Source organism: Athene noctua, chromosome 1, assembly GCF_965140245.1.
Source record: "Athene noctua chromosome 1, bAthNoc1.hap1.1, whole genome shotgun sequence".
Lineage (NCBI taxonomy): Eukaryota > Metazoa > Chordata > Aves > Strigiformes > Strigidae > Athene > Athene noctua.
Window position 1 is genome coordinate 41,388,396 of NC_134037.1, and position 26,048 is coordinate 41,414,443.

At 44.9% G+C, this 26,048-nt stretch overlaps 1 protein-coding gene across 3 annotated transcripts in view; it reads left to right on the forward strand.

Annotated features, from left to right (window-relative positions):
* Window positions 1–12,328: 12,328 nt before the first annotated feature.
* Window positions 12,329–26,048, forward strand: part of HTR1E (5-hydroxytryptamine receptor 1E) — a 39,178-nt gene continuing 25,458 nt past the window's right edge. For all 3 annotated transcript variants that reach the window (XR_012634836.1, XR_012634837.1, XM_074922839.1), the window contains exon 1: window positions 12,329–12,601. The gene's annotated coding sequence lies outside the window, so the exon portion shown is untranslated. The remainder of the gene's footprint in view (window positions 12,602–26,048) is intronic.

The following is a 26,048-nucleotide window of genomic DNA, read 5'->3' on the forward strand; positions in this document are numbered from 1 at the left end:
ACCAGTCCCACCAGAAAGACCCACCCTCAGAGCTTTTACACTTCTTATTTAAGCATGATCAAACCAAAACCTGCTTGGATCCTGGCTAATAAATCCTGAAAAAATAGCAGGTGATAGTAGAGATAAGGACTGTGAATTTGGTTTAACTATTGTGCAAAGATAAGATAGCTGTAAGTGGTGTTTCTGTAACAAAAATCTGAACAATGTACAGAGAAGAGGTTTTTATAGTTAAAAATGCTGCAAGTTAAAAGGAAGTAACTGGTTACTATGCTTTGTGCAGTGCTATTTGCGGCATCATTAAATCTTCCCTGAAACCTCACTACTGGAAACTGGATTCAGCCAGGGCCCATTATGAGACCAAACAAATGTCCAAAATTACCTGCTTTATTCATACAATGATGCCTAAAATGTTTAGACTTGGGTGCCTCAAATCAGGCATCTCTCTCTATTTACATTCCTAAATTAGAGTCCATTTGTTATTCATGGCTTGCTTACCTGTGACGATAAACTGGGTTTTACACACAAACCGTCCCATCCTGTCTCAGGGGAGTTGGGTGTAATTAAATATTCCTCATTTCCTAGCAGCACACTGATCTTCCTATAATGTAACCCATTCCTGACATTTTGGCATTTTTACCTAGCTATCTCAGGCAGCACCTATGTATGAGAAAGACACTAGTGGGAGGTAGCTTTAAAAAAATCCTCCTAAATATCCAAATTTAATCAATTGCTCTTCATGTTTCTATAAAAACCTCAATATTGAACAGTATGGGGTGTTAGCAGAAGGTCAAGTTATGACTTTGCTGGGGGATTACCTCACTCTGCATGCAAAGAGAAAGGTAAAGAAAAATGTAAATTACTGAGTATTTAAAATATACTTCAAGAGATGAAGGGAGATGATTTCTCTTGCAATTTTCCCTATTATAGTTAGTCACTACCGCAAACTTGGTACCTATAGCAAAATCTGACCTGTTTAGGCCCCTTCATAGGTAAAGACAGTTTTGTAGTTCACCAAAGAATGAGGAAGCTTTTCTGAATTACGTGCTTTTCTGAAGGGGGGACCTACTCTATCTCCTTCAGTTTCTGGGGCTTCCCACTCTCCCAATGGGGCCCCGAGAGCTCAGCTGAGCTATGCTGATGGTCATTGGGATGCCTTTCCTCCAGGCCATCTCCCACATTATGAACAGCTAAAGACAGGGGGAACATACCTTGGGAACCTCTGAGGAAGGGAGTGAAGGAAACTTTGCAGCAAGGGGCAGCTCTACAGTGCTGTTTCTGGGATCTGCAAATTCTCTCCTTTGTGCCTGGCTAAAATAAAATCCTTCCCAAGGCTCAGTATTTTCTCCCTGACCCACGATGTCTGGCAGTGGGACACACATATGCTCGTCACAAAATCATCATAAGCTGCTATTGCTAGGGGCTTCCTGGCTCTCCCCCAGGCACCTGTGTCCCTCTCTGGGTCACGTCTGCAAGAGTTCTGTTTGCCAGGACATCTATCTCTTCCCAGATGGACAACTCTGCCTGAATTACCTCCTCCCCATCAGTCCCCATTTGACAACATCCATACCCAAATGTGGCGTTTCTGATACAGGTAATGTAAGCATGTTCAGCTTTACATGCAATTACTGATTTGGTGACTGAGGCACTGTGGGTCTTGCAATGCTGTGCTCCCCAGAACTCCCCAGCAGGCTCCTTCCACTTAATCCATGAATTTTGGCCATTTCTCACATAACTCCATCTCAACCACCTGCAAAACCCAGCCATGCCTTGGGGCACCATCTGTCAGGTGCCTGAGCTGCTTTCTGTCACATCCAGCAATTTCTCATGTCATGCTCAGCAGTGTCACCCATGCTGTTCACTCAGGCCAGGACTGAGCTGGAGCCCCGTGGCTCCCTCCAGTCCCAGGAAAGGAGCAGAGTGGTTCTGCCCCAGAGGAGGAACCAGCCTTCCTGCCTAGGCAGGGCATCAAAGCTCAGGGTGGGAAGGAGGAAAGAGCTCGCATAATTCCAGAAAAACACTGTTGCTCAAAAAAATGAATGGCACATGCTGTTCACTTTCAAAAGCTGCCAACAGTGGTATGCACATCATGAGCAACTTTGAGCTCTGGCACAAAACCAAACACACAGGACAGCCCTTTCTCTTCCTGGTCAAGAAGGTGCTACTGTTCATGAGGTGCCCCATAGAGGCCCTGATAGAGGAAGAGGTTTATTCTTCCTTCTTTGCAGCTGCACACCACTGAAACAGAAAGTATGTGCCTATAAATATTGTGTAATTGAATCTTACTCTGTGTACTGTATCCTGCCAGTGGCACTGCCTTTTCTTTCAGCCGCATATCTTTCAGCACTTGCTGCCATGATTCCACATTAAAACCTCCACCTGCTGCTGGAATGTGCACTCACATCAGCAGATCCTTCCAGCAATAGCACTATTAAAAATAATGAAATGTCAAGTTGTGCTACTGTGCATCTAGATCCATTATGGAAATGTGCTGCAGGACCATAGCAGCCTGAGCCAATCCTCCATTCAGCCTCTGGAAGGATAAGATACAGATAAAGACATTTACGGTTTTAAATAGCACCTTGGTTCTTGGCTGTGGCTCACCTCTGTCTGAACAGTGCTCTTCCCAAAGGATGTACAGGGCAACCTCTTACTGAAAGAAGCACCAAACAAATCTTGCTTTACTGACAGCCCTTCTGTCAGTAGACAGAACTTCTGTTATTTTTATCCACCAGAAGTGTGTGAATTAAAATGAAATGAAATGAAAGCACTTTGGAAGCTCTAGAAGGAGTGGACCAGCACAGGATTTCAGAATATTGGGATAAACAGATCTAATAATGTAGGAAATAAAAAAGTAGCAGACACTGTACAGTAAGTTTCAAATACTGTTAGTTATACCACCAGAAAGACCAATAATATTCCATCATTACTGATTTCCACTGAGGATAGAGAAAGGTGTTGCAGGGGGAGCAAGTAAATGATGCAGAAGATGCAAGAAACATGGACTCGGGTAGAAGATGCTGGTAACTGGAATTTCTCATGCAACAGATATGCTTGAATTCTCTCAAAACAGTTTAGCCTGATTGCACAGACAAGTTAATTTCCATCTATATTATTCATCTCACTGGGAATTCTCTACCTGCTTCCTCTAAATAATCACAGGTCAAATGAGATAAGCCTAAAGGAATACAGACTAAATGAAGAAAACACTGCATGGTAATGATGGGGTGTGCAATATCTCTAGAATTACATGCAAAAATGTCCTATCCATCTCATTTGATTTGAGCCTGCGCTGGTGTTATGAAGGAACAAATCTGCTTCTCCCTCTGTGATCCCATAGCATCTATTGTCCCAAGGATGCCCAGGTTGTATTGCTCACCTGTGTGTTGTGTTGAATACTCACAAGTACACACACACACACAAAAGTGAACATGACCCAATAATGGCATGTAAAAGCAGTTGGTGTATAAATGGCATATACGGTGGCACATAAAGTTCTTTCTGAGCAATCTGGAATTCCAGCAGGAACCCTCTTCAGATGCTTCTGTGGCTTCAGGACATGGGCCCTTTCCCAAGTGGAGTGGACCTGTCACTCATTTGCTCTTTCTCTGTGTGTACAAGAAAAGCATCGGTGTTAGCATTGCCCTGCGTATACACTCTGTTTCCCCAAGCCACAGTGGCAAAGCTGTCAACTCGTCGGTGATGTGACTGAGCAACCACCCTCAGCAGCTGGGATGCACCTGATAGCCCATGCAGATAATCGTGCAACCATCAGCAACAGATACTGTGCAAAGCAAATGTGCCACGCACACTTGAGAAACACATGACCCATAAAAAGCACCATTCCAAACAGTGGCGTGTCTAAGCTGGCCTCTGTCATGTCAGAAAGTTTACAGAGAGAGAGCGTCAGTCCCTCTGGATGGGGCAGTGCCATCAGGAGGAACAGCAGACGCACAGCACCCAAGTGTCTTCTTGCTTTATCCAGAAGTGGTGAGATTACTTATTTGACCAACTATAGCTGTAAGCATGTGAAGCATTTAACTGATTAATTGCTTGCAGCCATTGTCCTCAAACATATTTTCAAAAACTCTGGGTACCTCCTTGGCCCATAAATTTGTCTGTATTGTTAGATCCTAATACATCTTCAACTATCGGTGACAGAAACCTGTTATTTAGTGAAACTCTTGCTGGGCATTGGCACCTTTATTATGTTCTAGCTAATGTAAAATGTTACATAAGCATTTGTTAAAGAAAGTTTAGGAATAGAACAAAGGATGTCTGAGTGGAGATGCTCTCTGCACAACTTGTTCCAAGGGTGTGATCCACCAGCCGTTAGACTGGCCAAGTTTTCCCATCAATTTCACCAGGCTTTGGGTGCAACTAAAAATGAGGCTATAAAAGTGTCTGAAAAGACATTAAATTAATCCAGTAGAGGTGACTATATTGAATGTCAGACTGAAACAAAATTCTAGCCATTGAGTATCATCTTCATTTCATCTTTTAAACCCACACTGAGATACAACCCTATTAAGGGATCATGTTATCCCCACCTCTACTTATCACTCAGTTCAAAATCACCACTTAACCATTTGACATGGGAAATGGCAGTGTTTTCAGACAAAATCCCAAATCAGTGATCCATCCCCGTTACAGTCAGGTGAAGAACCAGATAACACCCCCATCTAACACCTGAAGTTACAGCACCAATACCAGAGCATGTTGTGTCATAAAATTTACAACCATCACAGGCACACCCCCAGTAGGTGGGATAGATATAATTAAAGAACTGCTGCAGTATGTAGCCAAAATGAGTCAAAGTTTGAGGCAGTTCTTTGGAAAAAGAAATAAAGAGTTACAGAATGCTTTTATTCTGGAGGATTTTATCAGCTATTGCCTACAACTTTAGATGTGTTGCTTTGGGTGCTCAGTGTGAAACCGATTTTTTTCACCACTTTAACCACATTTTTTCTATTCTGTGTAATTTCTGTGTGTTCACATTTTGAATCATAACAAAACACAATTATTTGTTTGATGTCTCCACAAATGTTTTTTATTAAGCTGAGAAGATGCAGACTTTCAAAGTTTTAAGACACTATTTTGGCTATTCCTTAGATAGCAATATGAAAGTCATTTAGAAGCGTTTCTCTGAGGTTTGCCAGAATAACATTAAATTACAGAAAAATAAAAGCAGAAAAAAATATCCAGTTACTGTACAATATGGACTAAAACGCATACTTCAGCACAGTTCTGTTTAGCAGAGAAATTCTGAGTATGCTCAGATATACTGACTGTGTATTAGAATCTCCCCACACATATGAAGTCATAGAACAAATTTGGCATGAAATTTGAATTAATTTTTAACAACCCAGAGTTTAAATATTGACTGTTTTCACTCTAAGAGGAATAAGTATTCCAGCAATGGATAGTCATCCTAAGGCAAAGAGTTTTTGGGACATCCTGTCCAATTCACTTTACTGCCACAAAAATGTGGGCTAAGTTTCAGGTGGCATTTTCATCCATTGGTTATTTGTAGCAAAATTTAAAAATGTAATACTTTAATTAACAATTTAAGAATTAATTTTAGATGCCATCTAAATAAGAAGTATATAGTTCTCTGTCAAGAGTCTGTGTTGTGTGTTTGATCACAGTTTAATCAACACTAGGGGCTTTTATCAAGTCCAGAAAGGGGTCCACAAAAACTCCTGCAGCAATAATGAGCACGTCATTGAAAATCCAAACTACAAGTGCATTTTTGTGGAGTTTTTAAGCTCCTTAACTGTATTTACACATTTTTTACATCTTTTTCCAAATATATATGCTAGGAAAACATGTATAATGGTTCATCAACTTCTCATCTCGTCTAGAAAGCCCTCCAAAACCCCCAGTGGATGGGCATATGAAAGTGTGCAAAAGGAGCCTGCACTCTCCAGCGCACAGGCAGTCAGCATGAAGGCTTCTGATTTCACACAAGCCCATGTGCACACTTCATCACTGTTCCAACATAGCCCAAATGCCATTTCCTAAGGGTTTAATGAGTCTTGCAGATCTGCTCGACCCCATAGCTCTGCTGTATCTTGAGTGCTGATTTATCTTCTTTGTGGACATAACTTCTGCAGTCAACATGCAGCACCTTTGCCCAGCATCTGCACGTGGTCTGTGCTCACTGCCCTGGGAAAGGACAACAGGCATCCTCAGGCACCGCAACAGTGCCTGGCAAGGAGGCACTACAGCACCACTGCCCCAGTGAAGCTGGGGTGAGGTGAGATGTGACAGACACCTTGTAGAAACCATATCTCAGTAGGTGTGATTCAGGGGAATTGAAGCTTGTATGCTGTAGAACACAATACAACCAGGTTGGCTGTAATCAAGTCAAAAGACTGTGACAAACATCAGCCTTGGTGGAGCATTGATCGGGGTATATTCGCTAAAGCATTAACCCGTACAAGCCATGAGCAGTAAATGAACTGTCTGCACAAGAATGAGCTGCTGAGGTTGGGAGGATGCTACAAGATAAATGAGCCTGCAAAATAACGGAGGGAGAATAGTGCAGTAAGGGTGACATTTGTCGAGCATTTACCAGTGCCATTGATAGAGATGGCAAGAAAACACCCAGAGTAGGGTACACACCTAAGATAATACATAATCATTTTGACCACTGTGCAAACAAAGAACTTGCAAACAGGCTTTTTCCCAGTGCAGCAGAGCCAGAAGGTGCTGTCCCAGTACCGTACCACATGCATTCATGCTTTGTCACCTAGACGTGAGCGTGTTAGGGCTGTGTCCTCTGGGCAACGCTCCCAGCCAGACCTTTGCTGCTAGGCTGACACTGAGGTTGCTCCAGTTGAAGCAAGACAGCACTGTCTGCACTGGGCAGCACATTACAGCTCCAAGGCATCTGAAACTGCAGTGCTGACACATGGACAAGGAAGGACCCCAGAATAACAGCAAACTAGTTGCCTCTTTCTTGCTGAGGAAAAAGATTATGCCAAGTTTTGAATTTCAGCAGCTTTTACTCGGACAGTATTTTTAGAAAGGGCAGCTCTTTTTCGCTGCAGAAGTATCATCTGTTTATACTTCAGGGTCCTAGAGCTACTTATGTCCAGGGACCACCCATGGAAAACATAGGCCTGAGAGTATTTCTGCGAAGCTCAAACATAAAAATACACAGTATTTACGCTGGTATTTTTGGTATCATCTGTCAACTCTTAACTGCAGAAGTTAATCCAAATAAAATGAGGATGCTGTTTTGTTAATTTGCTTATGAGGAGTAATTGCAGTGCAGCAGATTACTGGTCACTGACAGCACAATAGATCACTTTTTCATAGAAGGCAAAAAAGGATTATCTCCTTAGGAAGGTAACAGGATGGCATCTAGAGCTCAGGAAAGAGGCAGCTTTGAGAGAAGGACTATAGTGAGTCTGGTAAGTGCCTCATACAGCGTCTCACCATAGCCGGAACAAGGTGCTTCAGAGAGAGCTTCAAGAGCCCTTAAAATGAGCTTTGAAACACTCTGGTGGTGAAGAAGAACCTGTTTTAGCGCAGGCAAGAGTGGATCTGGAGTCACCTGTTTCTGAGCACCCAGCCATGGTGTAGAGATGGGTAAGTGGGTGGAAGCAGCCCGTAGCAAAATGGCACCTCTGGAACCTGCTTGAACAACATTTCTTTGCCCTTTCCTAGATTAGCATCATCCTGTTGCACTGGGATTAACCTGATTGATCATTGCTGCGCTGCTTTTATTTGCCAGAAAACTGCAAAGAAGCTCAGTTTTGCCACTAGCTAGGTTTTTATAGGATATGCAGAAAAGTCTCAAGAGGTTCTCAATCTCCACTAGGTCATGACTACCAGAATTACTCAAAAGAAGTGACATTCATTTCACCTCACTGTACATATCTAAACGTTAATCATCTCCACCTAAGCAAGTCACCCTGAGCTCCCTTCAGACTCAGTGGAGAGAAATGGGCACCTCCAAAAGGCAACTCATTTCATCTTCACATAGATGCCTAAGATGGATGAGATGAGTTGCCTTCTCGAGGTGTCTATTTCTCTCCATTAACTATATAGAGAGCCTTAGGTGACGAGCTTGCATTCAGATGATTAACTTACAATGTCAAAAGCTAGAAGCAGATGAATCCCACATGCAGTGCATTAGCATTTGAGCAGTCAGCCCTAAAGACAGAAGGGAGGGGGCTACAGAGCACACTGCTGACAGCGACTGGCGGCTTCTTCTAGCTCTGCAGAGACATACCTGGTGACATATCCAATGACTTCCTAGGAAAGAAGCAACAACCTGAATGCACAGAAAGGATCAGGAAAGGAGAAGGGCAATACATTAAAGAAACAGAGAAGAAATGTGTGCAGATAACAACCAGCCAACAATTCCCTGCTGGATTTTTCCTGCCCAAAACAGCATGGCTCAATATGACCAGTTACATCTGAACGATCCAGAACCGTGCCCTGTGGCAGAGCCTCCGCGTCTGCAGAGCAGCTCTGGGGAAGCGCCCACATGGTGCGAGGGTCTCTGCGGTGGAACAGGGTGGGGGGATGTCACACTGTGGGTGATTTGCAGAAAAAAGACTCTACAACTCGATGAATAGACTTACACGCAGGTATGTTTACTCTGGCGCCGGGATGCAAGGGGATTTCTCCACAAAACTTTCACACCCACCGCACATTTTACCAAAAACTCATAGAGTGTGGACATCCATATTCATTGGGTTCCATAACACAAACGTCCATGTGCAGGAGTGAGGCTGGGTTAGTTCTAGAGGCTGGTGTCAGCCGCTGATGTTCTCTTTGCACCTGCCCATTGCCTCGTGAGGGGCTTTGCTTTGGGAGGAAGGCTTGTAGTCTTTCTTGTTTTTTCCCCTGAGCATGCACAGATTCTCTTGGCCCATTTCTTGAATAACAAGAGTGGTTTTTAGCTGGTTTACTCTTTCTCTCTTGTCTAAGAGAACCGATAGAACTTCTACTTACCAAGACTCCAACTAGTTAGAGCACACCTGTTCCCCAAGGACAAAAACATAGATTTTGCTGAACATGATAGTTCTTTGCAGATTTTCACAGTGAACTGCTTTGTTTTGATGGACACTGTAGTCCTTGGTAAAGTTCCACAGAATAGTCTGGGCAAGCAGGATTCTTAGCAATATTCAAAAAAACTGTAAGTAATACTATAAATTGCTACAAATAAGTAAATAAGTTGTTAAGCAGTTTTCTATAAGTAAGTAAATAAGTCTCAAAACAAGTAATTATTTCTCTGTATTACCAACAGCCAGCTGAACAGGAGCCAGCAGTGTGCCCAGGTGGCCAAGAAGGCCAATGGCATCCTGGCTTGTGTCAGCAATAGCGTGGCCAGCAGGGACAGGGAAGGGATCTTACCCCTGTCCTCGGCACTGGTGAGGCCGCACCTCGATTCCTGTGTTCAGTTTTGGGCCCCTCACTCCAAAAAGGACATTGAATGACTTGAGCGTGTCCAGAGAAGGGCAACGAAGCTGGTGCAGGGTCTGGAGCACAGGTCGTACGAGGAGCGGCTGAGGGAACTGGGAGTGTTTAGTCTGGAGAAGAGGAGGCTGAGGGGAGACCTCATCGCCCTCTACAGCTCCCTGAAAGGAGGGTGCAGAGAGCTGGGGATGAGTCTCTTTAACCAAGCAGTAAGCGATAGGACAAGAGGGAATGGCCTCAAATTGCAGCAGGGAAGGTTTAGACTAGATATTAGGAAGCATTTCTTTACAGAATGGGTTGTTAGGCGTTGGAATGGGCTGCCCAGGGAGGTGGTGGAGTCCCCATCCCTGGAGGTGTTTAAGAGTCGGGTCGACATAGCGCTGAGGGATCTGGTGGAGTTGGGAACTGTCAGTCCTGGGTTAATGGTTGGACTAGGTGATCTTCAAGGTATTTTCCAACCTAGATTCTGTGATTCTGTGAAAGGGAGACTGTAATAAGCCCACAAGATGGTCTCACACTGCCTTTGCTCTTGCACCCACATTTCTGCTGTGATGGACTGAGCAAACGAATGCACACATGCCTGAATGCATATGAAATCTTGTCTGAAAGGCATGTTTCTTTTCATGGCAAGACACAACGTGACTATCTGAAAAGAAGCAACTCAACATGCTCTGCATCATCCACCTACAAGTATTCCCAGGAAATCACAGAGCAGGTCTGACGGGCATTGCTGGAATACTGCAAGAGATAGTCCAGTTATGGTGATACCTCCCTACCATGCAGGCTGAGTACTTGTCCCCAACACCACTTTGTGGGAATGAAGAGTCCCTTTGTCGCCATTCAGAGCTGGGCAGATAAGACACAAAACTCTTAATCCACCTCTCTTGAGCACCAGCCTGGTGCCATAATTACTGACTAATCCTGCCTCTGTAGCCTGTCACAGAAACATTTTTTGGCAGTCATTTCAGTTCCTTTCACAGTCACATGAAATTAATTTCATTATTAAAAAAAAATCTAAAGAATAATGGGATTTAATTGACTTAATATGAAGCTTTCGGGGCTGTCACTCCACCCAGCTTCCGATCAACTTGTACTTATTCAGCTGTGAGTGACTGATGTTTGTGCCTTTCATTAAGAGCCCATTGTCTCACTTAAATCCTTCCTTCCATGCTTAATATTTGCATAATATTGCTTTTATTTTTCAAATCTGTATTACAATTGTCAAGCGCCCTGGACAGAGGGTTCTCCACGTGCATGTGATTGATACAGTCACCTCCTGCTCCTGGAAGTTTGTTGTACCTGTAGCCGCGGTATGTTAGGGGAGGATGGGTAAGATGCACAGTCACTGCCTGGGACACACGCCAGAACGGAGTTAGACAGCAAGTCGTTTTATTCAGTCATGTACATGTCTAAATAAATACTACATCTTACAGTTTTTATTTGTCTGACCAGCATGATGATGGCCTCTGTGAAGATTATGGCCCTGTTACAGCTGACATTGTATGAACACATAGCAGCCTCCCATCTCCTCTAGCCCCAAAACAAAAGTAAGAGATGTCAGAAACTTTACTTTCTGTAAAGTCCAAGAGATAAATTCTCTTCAGCACTGATGACGCTGAAAAATGCTTGGGAATCTCATTCCTTTGTTGTTCAAAATTTAAGGAAGGTATTATCACACGATTAATGAGATCTGGAGATTTTTGCTTTTCTCGGTCTGTGCCATCTCCCACTATAAGCCCATCCAGCAGGCTTGGACACATTTGATGAGAAACCATCAGGACAGAAGATCTCTTTCTTTCCTCTGTTCCTTCAGTAAAGCAGGAGAGACAGGAACAAAGACTTAGTGAAGGGATTTTTAAACCAGCAACACTCTACATTACACCAAAAGTTTCTAAAGCTGTGCAAAATAATATGCTTTCTGATTAGAGACAACTTTCTTAGAAAAAGTAGAGGTTCTTTTATGACCACTCTTCACTTCTTGTTTTTCTTCATCCCATGCATCCATAGAAAAGCAGACACCTTTTCAGACCCTCCTGTGGCATTTTTATCCAAATTGTTTGATATGTGGGAAAGCTCCTTCCTATCTATTTTGGCAGGAAATACAGCAACAAAGTTGCATTTGACAAAGTAGGTAGGTAGGCATTGCTAGTAAAAATTATGTCATTCTCGGAGGGAAAAGCTGCTTGATTTTGAGTCACTGATGGCATCTAAACTCTCTAAATGATACTTCCATAGGGCATATATCCCTCTGTATAGGGTATACCATGCAGAACTGAGCGACTTTCACCCTTGTGTCTTCAGCCAGCGTGGGTGCAACGTGACAACCGCAAAACAAGCTCGCAAACCCGCACGGCTCTCCCTACAGCCCCGCCCGGTCCAGAAGCTCATCTCCAGCGCCGGCCAGCGAGGGGTGCTACGGGACGGGCTGCGGGGACAGGACAAGCCCCGAGCAGGCTCTCCCCGCTCCCAGAGAGCCCCCGAGCCCGAGCCCGGCAGGTACGAGCCCTCGCAAGAGCTCTGCCCGCGGACACACCTCCTCTCCGCGTCGGGGCGGCCTGAGCTCCCCGCGGGAGGGGCTGACCCGGCCCGGCAGCCGGGCTCCACGCCGGGCCGCCGCCCCCTGCAGCACGGGGCCGGGGGGAAGCGCCGAGGGTCGCCCCTGAGCACCGGCAGCAGCCCCGGGGGGCGGCGGCGGCTTGTCCCCAGCGGCGGCGGGCGGGGCCGTGTGCGGGGCAGGGTGCGGGGCCGTGTCCCCGCGCTCCGCTCCCGGCGGGGCCCGGCGGCGGGCGGCGGTGCCCCCTGGCGGGCGCGGCGGGGCGGGGCGCGGGCGGCGCCGTCTCCCCGCCGCCGCGGAGCGGAGCGGAGCGGAGCCGCCGCCGCCGCCGCCGCCGTCGCATCCTCCCCTCGGCCCGGCTCCGCCCGCCCAGGGGGGCGGGAAAGGCAGCGGGCGCTGCCCGCAGCCGCGCCGTGCCCCGAAGTGGCTCCGCGCACGGCGTGTCCCCCCCCGCCCCGCTGCCGCCGATAAATCCCACTGCCGGGGGGCAGCGCGGCACTTGGCGGCTGCCGCGCTGCGGGGAGGCGGCGGGGCCCTGCCCGCCCCCCCTCCCTCCCCGGGGCAGCGACCCTCGCCCTGGGGGCAACAGGAGCCGCTGCCGGGGGAGCCCAGGTGAGTGCCTGGGGCTGGGGGGAGCGGGAGGAGGGAAGGGATCCTGCGGGGAACCCCGGGAGCCGCGGGAGGGTGCGGGATGCCTCGGCTGGCATCCCCCCTGCTGCCCCGAGGGGACGGGCTGCCAGAGGAAAACCCGCGCCCGGAGCGGCAGGCAGGCTCCAGGCTGCTGCCGTTATAGTGACTCCTGAGTTTTCCTCCGTGAGCTTGAGGCGATTCCCGTCGGCGTCCCGGAGGGGTCCGTGCGGGCTGCGGGACTCCCGTCGGGGGGTGGGGTGTCGGTGGAAACGTGGGAGCGAGGGCGAGCGGCAGCATCCCGCCGAACGCGGCTTCCCCGCGGCGCCCAGCTTCGGTGGCCCGGTCAGCAACGGGCTCTCCCGGGCTGTCGGGGCACCCCCAGTCACTGTTCGTGATGCTGTGAGGTCGTTTCTGAAATACCTCAACCTTTCTTTCGATGGGTAGAAGGGGCAGGACCCTGCCCTCTGCTTTCCCGTGCCTGGACGGGGGCTGTGTGGCAGAATGATGCACAGGGTGTGAAAATAGTTCTTCTCAGCACAGGACAAGGTAGATGTGCTCTTCACTTCAGGACCGGACCTCCGGGGACATGTAATAGTTGGACTCTCCATCTGCCTGATAGCCACTGTGACCCAAAATGTGCATCAGGTAGAATAGAGACATTTCCTTAATCACAGATTGGGAGTCCTTCAATATATGTATATATATATATAGAGAGAGAGAGAGAGGGTGGACAGAGAACAGGGCTAGTTCATTTTATTGTTTATAACCAACGTTATACTCAAAGTCCATTATTTGGGTCTAGTAACGAGCTGTTAAAAGCACAGGGCATTTAACCTGTGTTTATGTATTTCCTGGTGGCTGGGAATTGTGTGGAAAAACTGAAATTTTCAGTTTCAAAAGAACAAAGCTGGAATTGGCATGTGATCATGCATTTGTAAAACGGGGGCTCTAAGTTAAAAACCCCATCAAATCTGCAGTTCTGATGATACAGAACCTCCACTACTTTCCCGTAGAGAAACATGTAAGTATGGCTTCCACCCAGCAAAGTGCTTGTTTAACTCAAGTGAGGGCTTAGGTGCCATGAGCTTCAGTGGAATTACGCAGCAGCTGAAGGCGAGGCTGAAGAGAAACATGTGCTTCTGTGCTTTCCCAAACCAGGGCTTAAGTACTGCTCTGAGAAGCATCCAGTCACATGAATCACGCTCATTCAAAAGTTCAAGGCAGACCAAATCTGGGAAATTGTAGAATGAACAGCATCACCAGACCCCCTGCACGAGAACTAGGAAATCACCAGTGCTGTGGATTTTTCCTGTGATTTTTAGGGGGTCTGTGAGTATGTAATGAGCTGTTCTTGAACAGCAGATCACAACCTCCTAAGAACCAGTAGCCCTTAATAATATTGGGCCAGTTTCAGCCTACCTTTGCATTTCAGTCTTCTCCAAAATTTTGGGGCTCAGGAGGGCAGCTTTTGCATGATCTACCCAATTAAAAAAACAAACAAACAAACAAAAAAAAAACCCACACAAAAACAAAAAAAAATGCAGAGAAACTCTTATTTGGTAAAACTATGATCTGCAATTCATTTACAAGCACCAGATTGTCATAGATGATTCTTAGGCACCAGATACATAGATGATTGTCAGGAACCAGAGCACTTTCCAGCATAAGAAAAGAGAATATTATATAATTAAGATGTCCAAAGAGTAGAATTTATTTCTCAATAGCTTGATTCATCTTCAAGGTACTCTTTGATTCCTTTGTAAATTAGAGAAAATTGTACTTAACTGTCCTCTGTTTTTCCTCTGCTGACAAAGTCCTATGAATGCTGAAATCATTTGTATCATCAGGAATCTTCCCTGTCTTTTCAGGAAGCAGATAAGCATGCCTGCCTTAAGAGCTCCAAGAAAGTTAAAATGTACTTTTGCTTGTATTGTTATTTACAATATATATATAAGTTCAGGAGCGTTCAGGGAGAGACAGTGTTGGTTTAGCAGCTCTGAGCTTTAGTCTGTTGCTGTCAATGATACGCCTTGAAGCTTTGTTGGGTTTTTTCCTTTTCCCATAAAACCCACCAGCTTCACCAAGTGGCCACCTAAAGACAGTAGATGTCAGCTTTAAATCTCATATTTCCCTGATGCTAGCATTTCTGCTGAAATCTAGATGCTCCTTGCTGTCAATCACGTGAGCATGTAGAAGGGGAACCTGGCAGTAGCACCTCATCTGACTGAGGGGTTTGGATTTAGCATAATTTCCTTGTAAGATATGAGGATCTCTTCCAGGACACAAAGGGAGTAGTCTTGTATATTAAAAAGGGAGAAAAAGATCTCAAAGCTAATAGTGAGAAAAGCCTTAAATCTGCTCAAAGCTATTTGAAGAGTCATTGGTCAAACACTGGGAAGACACCATGGTAAAGAAAAAGGTCACTGGGTCAAACTCAGCTCCGTCTAATTACATTAAGTCTGTCAAAGTAATCTCTGGCACAACTTGACTGAAAATATAATTCTGATTCTTCTTAATAAAGTGTCCCAGTGTATTAAAAAGGCCAGTACCTATTCTCCATGCACACAAGTATGTAAATATGGCTGCCTATGAGCAGCCCTCATAAATTCAACAGGTTTGACCTGTGTAAAGTTAACCACCTGCCCAAGGTTTTAATTCTGCAAACAGCTGGTGGACTAGCCCTTCTGAACCTTTTCAGAGAGCTATTTTGGTGCTCTTGACAGTCCTGACAGTAACAAATGAAGGTTCTGTGGAAGACATTGTGGTTGGAAGTGGAGCAGGTGTAAATGAAGTCATAATTCGAATGTAACTGAGGTGAATTGGAGATTTGATCTGCAGAAGTGGTTTGAGGAAGGTCAGATAGAAAGCATCACGCTGAGCTGGGAATAATCCGCTGCACAAATACGGGGCGGGAAGCAGCTCACCTGGTAGCACTTCTGCAGAAAAAAGCAGTGCTGAGATAAAGGCAGACATCTCACGGGCTGCACAAAGAGGATTGCGCCCTACAAAGCATGTGGAGGAATTCGGTCCTGCAGCTGAGCCTTGGCTGGAGGACTCTGCCACTCAGGACATGGCCATTCAGTGTGTCGGTCACCTGGTGAGGGCGCAGGCAAGGGTTTAAAGACATGGTCCGAGGGAGATTAATCTGATTCTTTAACCTGCAGAGTGAACTGAAACAGGACATGCTAATAGGCTTCAGATCTATAAAAGTCTGCTCCGAACAGGAGTTATCTGCACCCCGTGCAATCAGCACGGGCTCGAGCCCCAGTGAAACCGTGGCACTGGACCGCCGAGAAACTTGCCACAGGGAAAGTTTCTAAAGGCTCAGTCACATACACGGTAGTGGCTGTACTCCCATCCAGGTGAGGAGATACCCCTGAAAGAGTCAAGTGTTGTAAGACATCCTGGGTTTGGGTAGGACTTGGGGTGAGCGCTTTTGTAACAGGGAGCTCCTACAACAAAGGGATATTTTTCCCTTAGTCCCATGGGCAGCAAAGTCAGGTTGGGCAGAATTATTTGGGGCTGTAAATTAGAAACCTGAGAAGCACACTGATGAGCCCCCACATCTAACTCCTTTGCTCGCATAGAACTATCCTTTTTGTTGCTGTTCCTTCACATCCAGAATGGGAACAAGGAACCAAAATGATTAAATTAAGGCCACCCTCTTAAAGACAAGGCTTAATCTTACACATGGCAGTCACCAAGGCTGTGCCTACTGCCTAGGGCTTTCTGAACACCGGTTCCCCCTCTGTTGCCTTTGCTGGCTGGATTCTTTTGTCCAGCTGACAGCTTCTTGGGCTGGGCAGGGTCTGCCTGTTCCCCACTGGACCCACAGGGGAAGCTCCTCCTAACCCCACTGCCAGGGCCGAGGCACATGTCTGCTCCTGTCTCCACTCTAGGCACAGCTCCCTGCTGCTGGGGTTTCCTTCTCTGTCGCCCATAAGTGCCCATTACAGAGCACTTCCCTCCACGAAGGGCCTGTGAGACATGGGGTGCAGCCTTTCCCTGCCAACTCCAGTCCTGCGGGAAGACACAAAGGGACATTTCTGACAGGTGCAGGCAAATCAAGTATTTACATCTGTCGCAGAAGCTCATAGCAAAATTGCCTATGAGGGCACCCATGTCCTCCCAGGGGTCTGTCTGGGATCCTAAAAATGAAGGAGTTTTTGGTAGCACCCACACCATCATTCAATCTCTGCAGTACCCTCAAACAGACATGATAGTACAATATCAGCAGCTCACCAAATTATGATTTAAAAGCTAGCAAATGGCAGTATATTGCTAGTCCCCAGCATTACCACTGGAAACCCCCCTCCTTCACCCTTCTGGCCAAACACTGGCAGGTAACAGGCTGCACTGCGACCACCAGCATCGCCCTTGAAGAATTATCCCTTTTTTTCCTGCAAGACTTCCCAGGTTTGGATGTCCTGGAGAGATGTCATGCTGACAGCTTCTAATTACACTGCTGGTTGATTTAACAATTTATGCTCAATTAAGAGCCAGAAGTCACGGAAGGCCAGGAAAGATCCCCTTCCTGAACCTGCATCTCAGATGAAGTGTCATGTCTTTGGCAGAGCCTTTCAGGAGGGGAGTGGCACCTACCCAGTTCCCCAGGTCAAACAGCACTGGTCCCAGCCTTTGGCTCTTTCCTGTCCCTCCAGATAGCCTCTTCTTGCCTCTGGGTTTTTTTGCAGCTACCTGTGCTGTGACAGCATGTCACTGTCTTCCACTTTCAGTCCAAGGCCCAAATACACTGACTGGCTCCATATCCACCCTTTTTAATCTGTTTGGAATGGAGATTTTTGTTCATATTTATATCACAAGCAGCAAAAGAAAAAAAGATATTTATAGAGAAAGCAACCTACACATTTATTTACTTTCAGATTAACTTATTCCTTCCCACAAGCTAAATTAGATAGATGGGTTTTACTATTAAGATATTACTGGTTCTGATTTTAATTTTTTTTTTTTTTTTTTTTTAAGCAGGCCAGGCTCTCTGCTATGTCAGATAGCAATTGATACCACCCCTGCTGTTTCTCCTTTTAATTTTGATATACCCATTTCAAGCTACCATAGGACTATGCAAATAGGGGCCTACATAGCAAAACACTCTCTTGAACCGTGCTTCATGATTTGGGCCCTGTGCTGCTTCTGTCTCTGAGTGTCTTTCCCGTAGGAGAGGAATTTGAAGCCAAGCACATAAATTGAAAAATACCATTCAGAAAGAGATTTACGATCCTGTTTCATCAGGGATGCTTATGTGGAATTACTCCCTGCCTGAAAGCACTGACTCAGAGTTCACATGTAAATTGCCAGGATAATTCCACTATTCTGTGTTTCACAGAATTGAATGTTTTGTGCTTCGCTTCAAGTGTTTTGTTGATGAAAATCTTTCCATTTCCTTCTAGAGACGGTTTTGTAGACAGTTGAGCTGTAACTGTATCTTCCTGACTTGCAAACATGCAATGACTGCCAGTCAGATAGGTAATACCTTCATTTTGAAGTGGACAGCTTCCCATCAGCACCACTGTGTTCCTGCAGTAGTGGTTTTGAGTAGTAGAATTTCTCATATGTGTGAAGTTTCACATGAGGGGAAATACTTGGACCTTAGCAAAATTGTATCTGCGCTGTGTCTTAACTACAAATCCCAAAAAATCCAAAGGTAAAAAACCAAAGCTGGCTTCCCAGCAAGACTCGGTCATGGAAGTGGGTGATGGTAATACACCGGCATGATTCACACATTAATGCAGTCAATAACTTAATTTTGATCCATTTACCAAGACTCATTATAGCACTGAAATAACAACACAAAGCACCTTTCAAACTGCTGAAATACGTTAGGTTTAGTAGTTAGCACCCAATTTGGAAATGAAGAGTGAGGTCTGAAATGGGTCACACAAGGAGCCACAGGTACTTATTCTTTACTAGATATTTTCCAACTGATTCTGCCAAACTTCTGAGGGCCGGAGCATCACGTGTCTGCTCCAACCAGAGTGAAGTGGCCCAGCTGGGTATGTCCATACACCCAGCTCTCCGTTTGACGGAGCTGGCAGTGATAGCTCTCAGTACAGCTGCTCAGATGGTTTTCTGTGCAATTCACATTTCCCTGAGTTGTGAAAGTCAAGTATCCACCTTTCTCTTTTTGCTGAGACTAATGACTTTGTAGCTGTTATATTTCATAGGCTAGCATAGACTAGCCAAGCAGTCTCACAGAGCTGTAAATATTCAATAAAGCTGCTTTGCACAGTGTGAGTGTGAATTCCAGCTAAAAATCAAATCATGCTGGACATAATCTTGAATTAAAAGCCCAGCTCATGACTGGGTTTTTTCCCTGGACTAAAACAAAGATCTGAAAATCCTGAATAGTTTGACAAATTATACATTGGGGCTAGTATGAATAGAGCACTCACCTAGGTGACAACTTCACTTTCCTGCTATGTATGAGCCTTTCTTTGGGCTGCATTTTACACAGCATCTGCTTGCTGAGTCTTAGGAGAGCTTTCAGGGGTATTAAAACACACAGTGTTCCTCTGAAAAACAGCAATCATCATGTCCATATTTGAATTCCTCCTACAGGTCCTCAAAAAAGTTAACCCATCAGACACAGGGAGGGGGTAGGGGGAGGTCTCAGCTATTTGAGCCTTTTGCTGTTAGGAAACTTGTGGTCTCCTCCTGTGGATGTCTTACAGTTGTGTCAGGTAGCACATGGACACAAAAGAAAGCAACCCCCTCTCTAACAAGGAGAGCAAAACAAACCGAAAAAAAACCAAAAAAAAAGAGGAAGAAATAGTAGGAAGGTTTATTCTAGTACAAGAAATAGTAGTTATCTAAAATCATTACAATTTGTGCTTGGAGCCTGGTGTCAGCTCTCCCGTGGTTAGACTGCGCTGCCTGGCTGAGCCTCGTTGGGGCCTGGGGGGGTCCAAAATGCTGTGCCTTCTGTTTGGGGAAAGGGACTCCAGTCCTAATTGCTCGTACTCATGGAAAAGTTTGGAACCAGAAATTTGGGAAATTTCTACATGAAATTTTTCTTATCATTATTAAAGATATCCATTTAACCTGTTGGTTGTGACAGTCTCTGTCCTGAAGAGTTTGAGGCAAACACAGACTTTCTTTTCTCTCTAGTAGATGGAAGTGCCTGTGGAAGATGGAGAAATCTTCCATTAACAGCAATGGTGCCAGGTTTGCTCTGAAACCTTCTCATGTAAAATGGCATTTGACACTTTTTAACGACTCAGTCCAATTGTCTCTTTGAAAAGGATACAGTATTTAGTGTCAAAATGTCAGTTTTCTATAACTGTTGTTTTTAGGCTCTGGCTTATGATTTAACTTATGCTATACTGCTAAAAGGAAATGCATGTTTAAAAAAGGTAAATCTTGCTTATTTTCCCAAGTATTTGATAATAGAAGAATTATTTTCAAATACTTTGCTAAAAAGAGCAAAAGAGGAAAATACTTGCCATGTCTCACACAGGAGAAAAAAGCACATCGTAAAGAAAACCAGATCAGCCATACACAAGGGGTTTAGGCACAGCTTGCTTTGAGGCAAGTTGGATATGCGGGTGGGTGATAGATAGGTGTACTGGGATTTACTGGTGGAGGTATTTGTAACTTTTTTATCTTGCTGTCAAAACGCACCTCATGAGTGTTTGGAAACTTATAATCATGCCATTTCTGTTAACAGTTCCTGTTAATAACCCTGCCCAATGCTGCTGAAGAGCAGCCAAAGGAACAAGTGATAGCAGGTGAGAAGATTCTGGCCAAGCCCTAGGGACAACCAGGCTCCAGGAGGGAGCTGAGCTTCAGGGCTCATGTTAAGGTACTGCTTTGCATTACCAGGAAAGCTTAAATTTAGAGTACAGGCAAGTCCAGGTACCAGGTCCGGGGGAGTATTAAGGACTTGGCCTGATCACAGCAGTATGTTGGAAGAAAAAAATCATGCCAATTTTCCTGAGTCCCTGCTATCTATACAAATTCACTGCATGTGCTTTTGGGTTTTGTTCGTGTCCCTTAGGCACTGTAGATGCCCAATGGAGCCAATAGATATGTGGGAACTGCTGAGAACATAAATGAATTATTAATATATAATCAGATAGGGGAGAAACTGTTACTTAGAGGTCTTCCACACCTTATTAAAGAGTTTAGCTTTTCTTAAGCCAAATTTCTTTATTTTCTGGATGCTGAGGGAGTTTTCTAAAGAAAAATGCTATTATCCTGGTTCCTTTATAGTTTGAGGAATTCAGAAAATGTGAATAGAGCTAAGTGCAGGCTCTTTCCCAACCTATTCAGATATGAAGGAGTTTTTGCATACTCTATATATGAGATCCAGCCTGTGTTACACTGGAGGTGATCCTGTAGTGTTCCCTCATGGACAGGGTGCGCTGGCATTCATCACCATCTTCTGCCCACACTCAACACCACTCTGTGAGGCTTGTGACCAGGGGACGAGTATCTCATTTCTCCCCACAGCTGTACCTACCCTGGCTGTCCCTTGCCAGTGCTTCTGCCTGGGTGCCAGGGGAAGGGTGAACAGCCAGAGCCAGATGGCGAGGAGAAAACTGAGAGTTTGCATCCTTGACTACAGCAGCTCCCCAAAAGTGACTAACATCGAGTTGCATCTTCCTCCCATGCTTTACGAGTGCTTCAGGGTGTGACCAGCTCGGTATCGGTTGGGGAGCTCATGGCTCTCCCTGCCATGCAGCTGTGCCCTGGGACCTCTGGGACCTCCAGCTGCAAGGGGGTGTGTAGCACAACAGCAAGGAGCAAGCCGTAGAACTGTTACCGTACAGTCTTCAGAGCTTGAACTTTGAATGTAAAATGGAAAAGTAGGTTAAAAATGCAGAGGCTACCTTTTATCTCATCTCTTAGTTTAATTTTTACAGTGCAGCTTAACTTAATCTTCTCTTTTTTGTTTGATAGTGTATAGCACATTCTAATCAACTATTTAACAAGGCATTCCCCGAAGGTTAAAAGCCACAGTAAAATAGTCCTTATTTACTGATAGATTTATACCTGAGAAGCTTGTAGGCAGCACGCTGTGAGCTATGTGATGATTTTAATGTGAGGGTGGCATTTTCATGGATAAAATTTCCATTATTTCATAACCAAGCTATTGTTTTCTAACCAGGCACACAAGGGGCATTATTCAAAAGGGGAAACAAAGATATAGTTATTTCAAAAATTGTATTTTGAGGCATGTAATCTCTCTTCCCTGTATATTTATTTCATGATACTGTTGATACCATAGTCTATTTTCAGAAAAATATGTGTTTTCTCTGGAACTGGTTTTATAAAATTATGTTTTTTAAATGTTATCTCCAGCAGGCAAAGCATAGAAGTAATTTTATTTTTACTGTTTTAAATAATGCTTTTACACTGTTGATTCAACAACAGATATCTTAATGGACCTTTTACTGTAACAACCTTTAAATAATTTCACTATCTAATACAGCAGTACCAACTCTGATCTAACTTTGGGCCATATTAGATAAAATACTTTAAGTTGTGCCATGAAGCAAGAAATCCTGCATGTATGGTTCAAACTGTGTGCAGTGCAAGGCTGAGCAATACTGCATGATCTTGAAAATATATTCTGAATATCAATCAGTCTGAATTTTCACTTATGCTAGAATGTTGTTTGGCAGACAGAGGTAAAAAAAAGTTGTCTGTTGTGGGGTTAAAAGAAGCTTGAAATGTACAATGCATGTAAAAGTAGACCTTGCACAGTGAAGCCAGATGATGGTAAGAAAATCATCACATCTTGGCCATCTACCCATGCCTAATGCGATGGAGTTAAATTGCCAAAAATTCCTTGCTGGTTCCTTGTATTTCTGCACTGAAGCATCAACAGAGATCTAGATAGTCATTGTAGAGATCTAGCTAGTCATTATTTCTTGTGGAACCAACATTGTCTTCAGAAACATCACTAGACAAATGACTAGTAGATCTCCAAAATGGTGTCACTTTACCTAATTCCTTTGGTCCCTCAAAATTTATATTCACTTTCTATTACATGCCTGTCAGGTGTGCTACAAAATGGCGCCCCAAACTGCCGATTTTGACAGCTTATTTAGGCATACATTTCCCTTGAAGCTATTTCCAGGACACCTTTGATCCTTCCTTATCAATTTGGTCAGATGTGTTGATGCAGTTGCTGATTTCCAGTCACTCTCCAGTGTTAACCTTCTTGTGCCAACATTTGTCCCCAGGTGCATTATCCTTTGCGCTGAATTACAAGTGGGTGTGGATGTAGCCAGCACCTTTGGAAAGAACCAGAGCACCTCTGATCGTGTAGAGATCTCTACACCTTCACCTGTAAACTCTTTCCCCAACTCAATGTCATCCAGGCAAGGATAAATTCTTCCTATGACCTCCCCAAACATTTTCCTGACATTTCATGTGCCAAACATAACCTAGCTGAGGAGAAAACCTTGTCTGATGCTGGTGGGGATCAAATATGAGCTCTATTCTCCTGACAGCACCTGCGAACTCTATTAATGTCCTCATAAGTAGGAAATATTTATTGTCAGCTATTTTTTAAAAAATTTGTTCCTATTCCAGTTACTAGAAAGTATTCAACTTATATATACCACTTCTGGGACTACACCAAGGAAAGGGTCTGGGTTTGGTTGGAAGAGGAGTCTTGCTGGTGAACTTTAGTTGGACCAGCCCTGTGGTTCTCCTACTCTTGAGGTTTCTCAGAGCAATAAGTCTTTCCAGGATGTCCAGATAGAGGGCAGAAATCTCAGTCAGTTCTGGTTTTCTTTCCCCTTTCCAGAATTCTGACTTCGGTGGGATTTTCAACCACCCCAGCATTCCTCGAGCTGGATTTTTCTCATTTTCCCCTAGTTCTGTGGTGCTTGGTCACTGTTTGCAGGGCCACTCATCCCCAGAGGGAACTGGTCCTGAAAGCCCAGTGCTGGGTAAGAGGAGACACGGGCTGCACTCCCAGACTAGCGATGCTCTGGCTAACCCTGCATCACAAAGGAGCCAGGTCACATTATCTCCTGAGGTCCCTTCCATCATGGTATTTTCAGTGTCATTTGGCTCCCGCATTTTTACAGTATCATGTAAGTGGCATGCTCTTCATGCTCTTCAAGGAGGCTGCCAAAACTCCCACTTTATTGTTGAGAACAATAAAATGTTGTTTAATATCTTTCCTTCCAGCTCTCGGCAATTAAACTTATTTCTTCCTTGCCAATGTTAAGTAGTCTGACAAAGTTCTTGCAGAATAGTATGTTGTCTGAAACCTGTTCATCCAGCTTCTCTCTCATTCTTTGCAACATAATCAAGGAAGATACACACCAGCATAAATAAGCACTCAAGAGCAGAGTAAACATTGAGTAAGGGAAGAGCGCTGGAACACTGCAGAGCTGCTATAGTTGTGTAGATGTTGTGCTAATCTCCTAGCTGATGCTTTCTCTTGATGCTCTCTCTCAAACAACCTGAGCACACACTTTCCTTGGAGCTTTAGAGCTGATGGGCTAAGATGCTCAAGGGACGTGGTTAACTGCTTTTCTTCAGTCTAGGAGCCAGGACCAAATAGAAACCTCTAGAGAAGCAGTATGAAAGTTGGAGGGAGAGCACATTCCCCCTGTCATGAGCTAATGACAGTGAGACAGAAGGGGAGAGAAATTTCCTACCAGCAAGCAGAGCCATCCTCCTCTGAGGTCCCATTTTTAGCCCTATGCTTTAGCCCCACCACCCCATGCAGGAATGTGGGGAGAGGATCCCTTGGTCTCTGTCCCCGCAGTGCATAACCAAACCAGCACCCACCATGAGACTCCCCTGTTCTCTGGATGCTTACTTTATTCTAGTTGCATGCTCCTTAAAAATGAGTTATACAAGACTGACCAGAATGTTGTGACATGTTCTTCTGATTTAAGGACATCAAATTCAGTTACTCTAAGCTCTGGCATGGCTGTTTTTGATATTTACCTCAAATCCCAGCAGAAATTAAGCAGAGGAGCTGGGATTCAGACGTTTGAGATTAATGGGGTTGATCAGGTATCGAAGCAATGACAAAATGGAAAGTTATTCCTAGCAGAAAAAGTAATTAGTCCCTTTCAGATCTTCAGTTTGACACTAGCGCTAGCATCAATTATTCTCTGTTGGGAATATTACATCTTAACAAGGTTCACTGTAATATCATCCTTCTCAGTAGTAGTCGGAAGAGAGAAGGCCTCTTCAAATCATTGTCTTGCTACCTTGAGATTTTTAACATTTAAGCCTCCCACCTATCAGCTGATACCTTGCATTGGCTTCATCACACGAACAATTCCGGTACTCTCAAGTGTGTGGAAATCAACTCCTTTATTTCTTTTTTCCCCCCTTTTTTGGCAAGAGTCTGCAGAGAAAATCAACGTTTCCAAGCTAAAAGGTATTGTTACAAGTGAAGTTAAAATCCTCAGGGTGGAGAAAACATGTCAAAATAATCTGGCAAAGCTGTGAGACTGCATCTCAGGGAGAAAGGGTAGCTCCACAGTGTTGGTTTCAGCTTAATCAGGAAACCGTACCAGCTCTGGGTCTCAGCTCCTGCAGGTCACAAGAATTCTTCTGGGCAGAGTGCACCATCCGCGGCTGTTTCCAAAGGTGTAAAGCTGTAAAACTCCAAACTCCTCAGGTGCAAAATACACTGCATTTTTAAGAGCGGTGCTGCTGTCCTAGCGCATGCTTCTTGGGGAGTTTAATAGAGTCTGGTGCAGTCTCTGGAGGCCAAGGAGATCCTTCCTCTGTACCACTATTCATGCTACAGCCTCACAGCCATTTGCCCTATGCAGAAGTCACACCTTTGCTTAGGTTCTAACCCTGGTGCTCCCTCTTCCATTTCACCATCTATAATCCAAAAATCCCATCTCCAATTTAACATCATGTGTTTGAAACTGTTGAAACATGGTTAAGGAGATTTAGATGCACAGCTGTGTGACTAAATCCCCTGGATAGGTTTGATAATCAGCCTTTATGCATAGCTCCAAGTTATTTTGAATAAAGGACTGCTGAAAATAACCAGAAAAAAATAAATTCTAAGTGACCTCCTTTCCTGTGCCTCTATATTGGGACACTCTGTGGGTAAACATCTCTGAATAGAGCTATTCTAAATTAAATAAATCACTGTCTTTGGTGGGTATAATATGAGGCTGGCAATAAAAGCTATTTAAAATCCCATCAAGATGTTGAAGTCCTAATCCAGACTGCAGTGGGACTGGTGTGCACTGCTGCCAGCACACCTGGCCACGGTAGCTCTCCCACAGGCCACTGTACCCTGATGTGGCCCACTTCTGCCTACCTGGACTTGCCATTCAGATGTCCAGGGCAGATTGCCAGCAGCTTGCTCAAACGACACCTTGGGAGGTGGTGAGATAAAATTAAATCACTATTGGGACACGGAGACAAAGCATAGTGAGGGCATGACTGCCACAGCTCGACAACA